This window comes from Nerophis lumbriciformis, linkage group LG35 (genome assembly GCF_033978685.3).
Source record: "Nerophis lumbriciformis linkage group LG35, RoL_Nlum_v2.1, whole genome shotgun sequence".
Classification (NCBI taxonomy): Eukaryota; Metazoa; Chordata; class Actinopteri; order Syngnathiformes; family Syngnathidae; genus Nerophis; species Nerophis lumbriciformis.
In genome coordinates, this window is record NC_084582.2 from 9,402,023 (window position 1) to 9,411,815 (window position 9,793).

A 9,793-nucleotide genomic window follows, 5' to 3' on the forward strand; every position below is an offset into this window, starting at 1 on the left:
TTGTTGACCAGAGAGGAGATTCTGTAGATAAATCTCGTTCGTTGGTTGACCTTTTTGATTACCTTGGTTGCCATTTTATCACAGGAAAGATTAGCCTCTAGAATGGAACCTAGGTAGGTGACCTCATCTTTCCTGGAGATATCTTGGTCTGGTCATTTCGATTAGAGGGAACAGCTGATTTCCATAAATGTTTTTAAGGTTAGCAGCAAAGTTTCCCAGAGCCAGAGTATGATCCCATCCACGCTATATAACATATGTTATGATTCGTGTTTTGACAACAGGAATGTTCCAGTTACTTTTCCAGGTGTTAGCTGACTATCAGCAGAACAGAGATCCATGTGTTTAGTGTGTATCTTTACAATACAAAGAACATGATGCGGATTGTAAAAACCGCAATGAGCCAAACAAACACGTTCATCCTCTACATAAACAACATTATAAAGAGTTTAACCTTAGCTGAGAAACGTGTGTTGTTTTCCTGGTGTGTACAGTAGCCCAGTGTTTTTCAACCTTTTTTAAACCAAGGCACATTGTTTTCATTAAAAAAATACGAAGGCACACCACCAGTAGAAAAGGTTAAAAAATGAAACTCCACCAGGTTTTATTTTGAGTTTGTTGTTGTTTCCTGTGTGTAGTGCTTTAGTTCCTGTCTTGCGCTGTTATTTTGGTGACTCTTCCTGTTTTGTTGGTGTTCTCCTGTAGTAGCTTCACGCCTTCCTTTGAGTGCTATTGCCCGCACCTGCTTTGTTTTCACAATCAAGACTGTTTAATTGTGCGTACGCTATCCTTCTTTGTGGGGACATTGTTGATTGTCATGTCATGCACGGGATGTGCTTTGTGGACGCCGTCTTTGCGCCACACGCTGTAAGTTTTTGCTGTCGTCCAGCATTCTGTTTTTGTTGACTTTGTAGCCAGTTCAGTTTTACTTTTGTTTTACATAGCTATCCCTATGCTTCAGTGTAGTGATGGGTTGATGAGGCGTCATGAAGCGTTTCGACACATTGCAAAACTGTATTGATACTGTGTCACTAAATACTGACATCTGCTGGACATTAAAAATCTCTACAGGCAACCTATGGACCGACTCACTGACACTGATTTTATGACCTAGTATATACAATAATATAAACCAAGTCATTGTATTTCATTTAGGATGATTTCATATGTTCATTTAAATAAAAATATATTTTTATCTTTTTTAGATACAGTCAATAAATAATGTGAACATGTATCATAACATGGAAATCCAAGAGAACGTGTTGTGAATGAGGATGCTTGTGGACTGGGAATTTTTTTTGTACACATTTTTATTAAAAAAAAACAGTTTTTCCAACGTATTACATTTTAGACGATTTTTTCTTCTTAGTTATTATCCAGGGTGTCTCTGGAACTTAATTTTCATGCCTGGCCCTATAATGCCTCAGCATTGAGGAGGTGGATTTGTTAATCTACGACAATTCTGTCGTACAAATGCGACATTTAACCTGCAGAAAATATGAATAGTAAACTAAGAAATCTTTCTTTTTGCCTGAGGCTGCTCCATGATCTCCGACGACGATAAATTACAAATGACCAACGAGAGAAGTGCGGCGATTCTCTTGGCAGCAGCATCTCGTTGACAGATGCGCTTCCTTATAAACACAGTTCTGTCATGTCTGTGTGATCATGTTTTTGTTTTGGTCATGTTCGGTTTTGTTTTTGGACCTTTTGTGCACTTTTGTTTTGTCACCATAGCAACCATTAGTTTTCACCTGTCACGTCACGCACCTGTTTAACGTTTTGAGTCACGCACTTGTTTTCGTTAATCATGTCTATAGTATTTAAGTTCATTGTTTTTAGTTTGTCGTTCTGACGACATCCCACATTTATGCTTCTGCACACTCTCCACACCCTTATGACCCTTGCTGCTCTTTTTTCATGCCGGTTCCATGCCAAGTAAGTTTTTGTTTATTAAGCCACAGTTAGTGTTTTTTGTTGTTCATAGTTTCTGCCTTTGTGCAAGTATTTGTTTTCATAGACAAGTCGTTTCTCCGCCACTGTGCGCGCTTTTCGTTTGTACTTTTTTGTAGTTATAGTGTTTAAATATATTATTCACCTTCACGCCACATCTGGTCCAATTCGCTTGCACCTCGGGAGAACAAACCACGCCACAGTCCAAGTCTTGACAAGTTTGGCGCGCAGGCGTCAGTTCGACACAGTTCGCGTATCGGTCACGTGACCGAAACAGCTCATGATCGGTCACGTGACTTTCTAAAAGCGGTGCGCGCACTGACACAGGGTTTTGCTCTATGAGCTCGACGCATGCCGGACCCATCACTACTTCAGTGCCTTTTCCTAGCCTTTTGTTCATTTTTGGTTTAAGCGTTGCATACCTTTTTTTACCTGCACACTGTTTCCCGCCGTGCTCTGCATATTGGGATCACGACAAACCATCCTCGACGCGTTCCGACGTCTACAAAGCAATGAACTACCTGCTGCCACCTACTGATATGGAGTATTACAAGATTACCCTGCCAAGCTCTACACAGCACAGGCACTAGACAACGGCACATTATTATGATTATTGATTTGCAAAAAATATTTTTTGGACCAATTAGGTGAAGTTGCATAATTTCCCACGGCACACCAGACAATATCACACAATTTCACAGAGCATACTTGCCAACCCTCCCGGATTTTCCGGGAGACTCCCGAAATTCAGCGCCTCTCCCGAAAACCTCCCGGGACAAATTTTCTCCCGAAAATCTCCCGAAATTAAGGCGGAGCTGGAGGCCACGCCCCCTCCAGCTCCATGCGACCTGAGTTCTTAGTTTCTTAAGTGGGTTTATTGTTAGGCAGTTTCATTAACGTCCTCCCAGCGAGGTAACAACACACAACAACAGCAGTCATGTTTTTGTCTACCGTAAAGCAGTTCGTCTGCCGTAAACAGCAATGTTGTGACACTCTTAAACAGGACAATACTGCCATCTATAACATCAATAACATATACGGCTTTTAGAGAGTGCAGTGCACAACTGCGCACACAACAAAGAGACGAAGCAGAAGAACGAGGAAGATACAGCCATGGCGACGCCAACGATGAGTAAGATGAAGAAATACGCTTTGTTGCATCTTTCCTGCCTGAGTCCGGCGATTAGTTGCAAATCTTGCTTTATTGATTGCTTGCACACAGCCAATCCAACACAAAACAAACTAGTCCCCGCCCGCACTCACGCTACCGCTCCCTCTCTTCTCTCGCCCACACACTCACTGACATCACTCACCTCACATGCTCACCTATTAAAGGGCCACACACACACATACGCTACTCTCATAACAGCAAGTAAGTTCCAAGCCGCAGCTGCGATTGGACATGGATAGCCTCCGGGAAGAAGTAGTGGACTACCAAGTGCTTGGCACTGAAGATCTTCCTCAGGAAGCAAATATTGACCGGTTTTGGGCCATGCTAGGGAGAGATGGAAGATTCCAGACTCTAATGCATTTGATGAAAGCACTTTTGTGCGTACCACACATCAATGCATCATCAGAGAGGGTGTTCAGCATGGTTCGAAAAATAGTGACAGAGAATAGAACAAGGATGGACAATTCAACCCTTAACTCAACAATGAGTAGATGAGTGTTATGTGTGTGTATATGTGTAAATAAATGAACACTGAAATTCAAGTATTTCTTTTATTTATATATACATATATATATAATAAAATAAATAAATATATATATATATATATATATATATATATATATATATATATATATATATATATATATATATATATATATATAGCTAGAATTCACTGAAAGTCAAGTATTTCTTATATATATATATATATATATATATCTATGAAATACTTGACTTGGTGAATTCTAGCTGTAAATATACTCCTCCCCTCTTAACCACGCCCCTAACTACGCCCCCCGCCCCACCCCCGACCACGCCCACCCCACCCACCTCCCGAAATCGGAGGTCTCAAGGTTGGCAAGTATGTCACAGAGGTTGAAAATCACTGCAGTAGCCTACATGCACTAAGTGCTTGGTTTTCCATTTCTTCATTTTCTACCAATGATCCTGTTTAAGGGTGAGCTTGAGCCCGTCGGGTCAATTCCAGGACACATACGAACATTAGAAATGATTTTGGAAAATAAAACGTCCACCCTCGCGTATTTTTAACATGTACTGTACCAAACTGTAGCAGGCAGACACTGCACAGAAAGAAGGATTGCTCCTAGTATGTCTAGTATGACCGATCATTCTTCATTTTTGTACTCTTTAGTGCATATATGTTCATACTGCAGTGCAGTCATCTTCATCTCGTATGAGCGGGAGTCAACTTAGGATTTGATTTGTGGCGCCTGGCTCATCTTGAAAGTGCGGTTCCGTTCCTGCTATTTGCATGACGATTCATCTTGCACCCGCAGCAGCTACAGCTGTAGTGATGCAATCATTTGCAAATGCATCGGCGGAATTAATGAGCACATCGTGTGTAAAAAGACGTGCCACAGCTAACTCAAGGTCCCCGTGGGCCTTGGCGCTGGCGGCGTGCTTCTAAGGCAAAAAGTCGGGAATGCCAAGGCTAAAACGGCGAACTGCGCTATGGAGTTGAGCTCAAGTTGCTCGTGAGTATCAATTATCCGGGCTTTGCTTTTAGTTTTAAGAGGTATTCATTTACCAGACTCGTGCTTGTAGTTTGGGGATGCGTACCAAATTCGGTACACTGCAAAAAGTCAGTGTTCAAAAACAAGAAAAAAAAATAGAAAGATTAGGGGTATTTTATTTGAACTAAGCAAAATTATCTGCCAATAGAACAAGAAAATTTGGCTTGTCAAGACTTTCCAAAACAAGTAAAATCAGCTCTATGAACCCAAAAATACCTTAAAATAAGTACATTCTCACTAATAACAAGTGCACATTTCTTGATAGAAAAAAAAAAAAGAGACCTTTTTTCTCAATATGTTGAAAAATATTCTTAAATTAAGTAAATGCTAGTGCCATTATCTTGACATAATGATATGCGCTCGGCGTTACATTTCTTGCATTTTCCCATCGATAACATGACATCATCGCGCCAAGTGCGTGCTCTTTCAGTCAATTAGTGCGCAAGGAATATATATATATATATATATATATATATATATATATATATATATATATATATATATATGTGTATATATATATATATATATATATATATGTATATATATTTACAGCCCGGCCCCCAAACACATTTTTTTTTTATTGTAATTTTGAAGAATTTACCTGAATGTGAATGAACTATTTCTGTTCAAAATTGTTAAAAATGTCACATGTTAAATGTTTGAATATTAACTGTCAGTTTACTCTACTGTGCCAACTGTACTTCTATATGAGTACGTATTTTCCATTGTTTCGTTGAAAATATAACAGCAAAGTCCATTTGGCTGTCATCTGTTTTAATTATGAGACACAATTGTGTCAAAGTCATGATTTTTTATTTCATGCTTGAAATAAGAAATTATTACTTTAAAAAAGTAGTTTTATACTTGTGAGTGTTGATGACACAGCTTTGCAACAGTTGATATTCTAGTTTCAAGCATGTTTTACTCAATATAGGTCAGGCCTGGGCAATTATTTTGACCCGGGGGCCACATTTAGAGAAAAAAATGTGTTTGGGGGCCGGTATATCTATTTTTAGGAACACTAATACAAAACCTCACAATAATGTCTGATTGAATGCTAAAAACGTTATGACTGACAGCCTTAAAAAACGTAATGGAATTGTACATTTTTCTATGAATGATAAAACACTGAATATTGACAAAATATGAATGCCACACCCCCTTTTGATCACCATATTTTACAATCAAGTGAAACGCAACAAAAATGCAACAAACAGTGAAATATGAACGCGAAGGGTACAAAATAAACCCACCTACAATCTGATATATCTGATACATCACTAAGCTTTAGAACTTTGTTGTGAAAATCTCCTTCCGTGTCTGTGGAAACGCTTCCCGCCCACACTGCTTGGTGCCTCGTCTGAGCTGCTGTGACGTAGATTACCATAGTAACTAATTAGATGACCATAGTAACTAATTAGATGACCATAGTAACTAATTAGATGACCATAGTAACTAATTAGATTATCATAGTAACTGGTATATCCGCCATTAGCGCAGATTGCAACCAATGAAATACTTTGTATAGTTCAAGACTTACGGTCATTAGAAAACATCACTGCACATCATAAAGGCAGATACAGTTTCCATCTTAAAGATCTAAAAAAAGTATTTGGGAATGTCCGGCGGGCCAGGTTGAAAAGCTTAACGGGCCGCGTGTGGCCCCCGGACCTTAATTTGCCCAGGTCTGATATAGGTCATTAAATCTCAGCAACAAGCTGTAATATCTTAATAAGATCATTTAGGACCAAAACCCTTAAAACAAGTAAAACACTCTAACATAAAATCTGCTTAGTGAGAAGAATTATCTTATCAGACAGAAAATAAGCAAATATCACTCTTATTTGAGATATTCAATCTTACTTAGATTTCAGTTTTTGCAGTGCACTTTTATAGGCACCGACCAAAGCCTGTCTGGACTACGGCGTTCCAGTTCACGTAAAAATCAAACAGTGACATATTTCGATACCTTGGTTGCTTGTGGCGTCAAGCACTTGGGCGGGAAACAAGTAATCAAGCTCTCAGAGCACAGACTCAGTCGGACTGCCTCTAGGTAAAGTTGTCATTTTCCATGCCAACAAAGCTAGAAGAAGGCGCTCAAAAGTACAGTAAGGCTCATCTTTTCAAAATACGCTAGCATGTTTACGCTAGCATTACATAGGATTTGCCATTGGCATGCTAAAGATTAGCATTAGCGACTAGGATGCAAGTTTACAATAAAACAGCTGGTTTTTAATACGTACGATACTTACTAGGGTTGTACGGTATACCGTATAGTACCGCGATACTAATTAATCATATTCTGTACTATACCCCCTCTAAAAAGTACCACTTTTTCTCTACACACCGTAGCTCACCGGCGTCAAAATGTAAACAAACGCCATTGGTGGATCTACACCTAACATCCACTGTAATGATACCAAGTACAGGAGTGTATCTAGTCTATACTACTATGATTACATCGATATTTTTTAGCATCACATAATATTTTTTCGTTTAAAAAAAAATTATATTATGTTTATAAACTCAGGTAACATGTCCCTGGACACATGAGGACTAATTTGAATATGACCAATGTATGATCCTGTAACTACTTGGTATCGTATCGATACCTAAATTTGTGGTATCATCCAAAATTAATGTAAAGTGTCAAAGAGCAGAAGAATAAGTGATTATTACATTTTGACAGAAGTGTAGATAGAACATGTTAAAAGAGAAAGTAAGCAGATATTAACAGTAAATGAACAAGTAGATTAATAATTAATTTTCTACCGCTTGTCCTTAATAATTTAGACAAATATGTTACTGCATATGTCAGCAGCTAAATTAGGAGCCTTTGTTTGCTTACTTACTACTAAAAGACAAGTTGTCTTGTATGTTCACTATTTTATTTAAGGACAAACTTGCAATAAGAAACATATGTTTAAAGAACCCTAAGATTTTCTGTTAAAATAAAGCCAATAATGAAATTTTTTGTTGTCCCCTTTATTTATTTTATTTTATTTAAAACTATCAAAGTATCCAAATAATTTTTTGTACCGGTACCAAAATATTGGTATCGGGACAACACTAATACTTACAGTGTAAACACTTTGTAGGGCTTGACAAAAGAAAAAGACTGGCGCATTCAACTTAATGGCAAAGACTACTTCCTGGCTAGGGTAACACACAGTTGTCTGTACACTACTGCCATCCATTGTCTTGGAATTGCAACTACATGCTAAGTCTACTATATAATACAGAACTACTTTGAGAAAGAAAGGCGAGCTTGTGTTTTATTCATATGACTGTCAACATTTCAATGATACTTTATTGATAAAGAAAATCTCCAATCAATTTTTATGGTAACTTTCATCAAATACAGTCAAACCTGTGTTAGCGGCCACCTGTCTGTAGCGGTCACTTGCCAATAGCGGCCATAAAAATGTAACCCGCAGAAAAAAGTAGTGTCATTTACCTTGTCTATAGTGAATTGTAGCTATATATATATATATATATATATATATATATATATATATATATATATATATATATATATATATATATATATCAGTGACGTGCGGTGAGGTTGATGGCTGGTGAGGCACTGACTTCATCACAGTCAGATTTACAAACATATGAACCCTAAAGAGTATCTTATTCACCATTTGATTGGCAGCAGTTAACCAGTTATGTTTAAAAGCTCATACCAGCATTCTTCCCTGCTTGGCACTCAGCATCAAGGGTTGGAATTGGGGGTTAAATCAGCAAAAATTATTCCCGGGCGCGGCGCCGCTGCTGCCCACTGCTCCCCTCACCTCCCAGGGGGTGAACAAGGGGATGGGTCAAATGCAGAGGACAAATTTCACCACACCTAGTGTGTGTGACAATCATTGGTACTTTAACTTAACTTTAACTTTACACATACAAACTGTAGCACACAAAAAAGCACATTTAATAAAAAAACGTTATTATGGTCTTACCTTTACTTATAAATGAAGTCCATGCGCCGCTGTTGTGCTGGATTAATGGACCCCTGCCGTAGAATGCACCCCCTGACGGGAGTGTTGTATCAACTAAAGCCCTCATTTAAACTTTCCACGTGCAAGATTGAATCTATTTAAAAAAGTGTAACCGAGGGTTTATAAATGTCGCCTATACTGTATGAAACTACAAAATAACAAACACGGAGGCTCCAGTTTACACGAGGACCTTCTTTCAAAAACTTCCGCTCCACTCCAACGTGTCATCACTTCCGCTCTTAGCGCCTTCAAAATAAGAGCTCAAAGCATTTACTGTATAACAGCACATAACAGGAACTTAACATCACAAAGAGGAAAGCCCATGAAAATAGGTTACAAAAGTTATTTAATAAAAAGCCAAAAAGTGCAAAAACAATAATGTTCTGGTGAAGTTAAATGGAAAATAACTTTATAGTATAATCACTGGATACATTTAACAATTTAATTATTTTTTTTTTCTTTTTAAATTTTTTTTCTTTCCATGATGGCGGGGCCTCACCTGCCTCTAGTGACTGCACGTCACTAGATGATGAGTAGAGAGGAGTGTTATGTGTGTATATGTGTAAATAAATGAACACTGAAATTCAAGTATTTCTTTTATTTATATATATATATATATATATATATATATATATATATATATATATATATATATATATATATATATATATATGTACATATATGTATTTTATTTTATATATATATATATATATAAATAAAAGAAATACTTGAATTTCAGTGTTCATTTATTTACACATATACACACATAACACTCCTCTCTACTCATTGTTGTATTTGAAAGTGCAATGCTTTGCAGCCAGTAGCACAGCCTTTGAAGGAACATAGGTATGGGCAGTGTAATATTCTGGGTTGGAGTCAATAACCAGGCGAGGTGACGAAGTTACGTCTCTTTACTTCATACTTCAGAACCGACTCCCACACTTGCCGTCAGGGTGCGCAATACAACGTAAACCGTTGGCCAACCAAAAAGTAACCACAGAACACTAATACAGTATAGTGTTCTGTGGTTACTTTTTGGTTGGCCAAGCGAACGTGACGACAGGTTGTCCTCACTCAGGTTCGCACGGACCTGGAGGGGGCGTGCCTTAAATCCGGCTGGAAATCGGGAGAAATTCGGG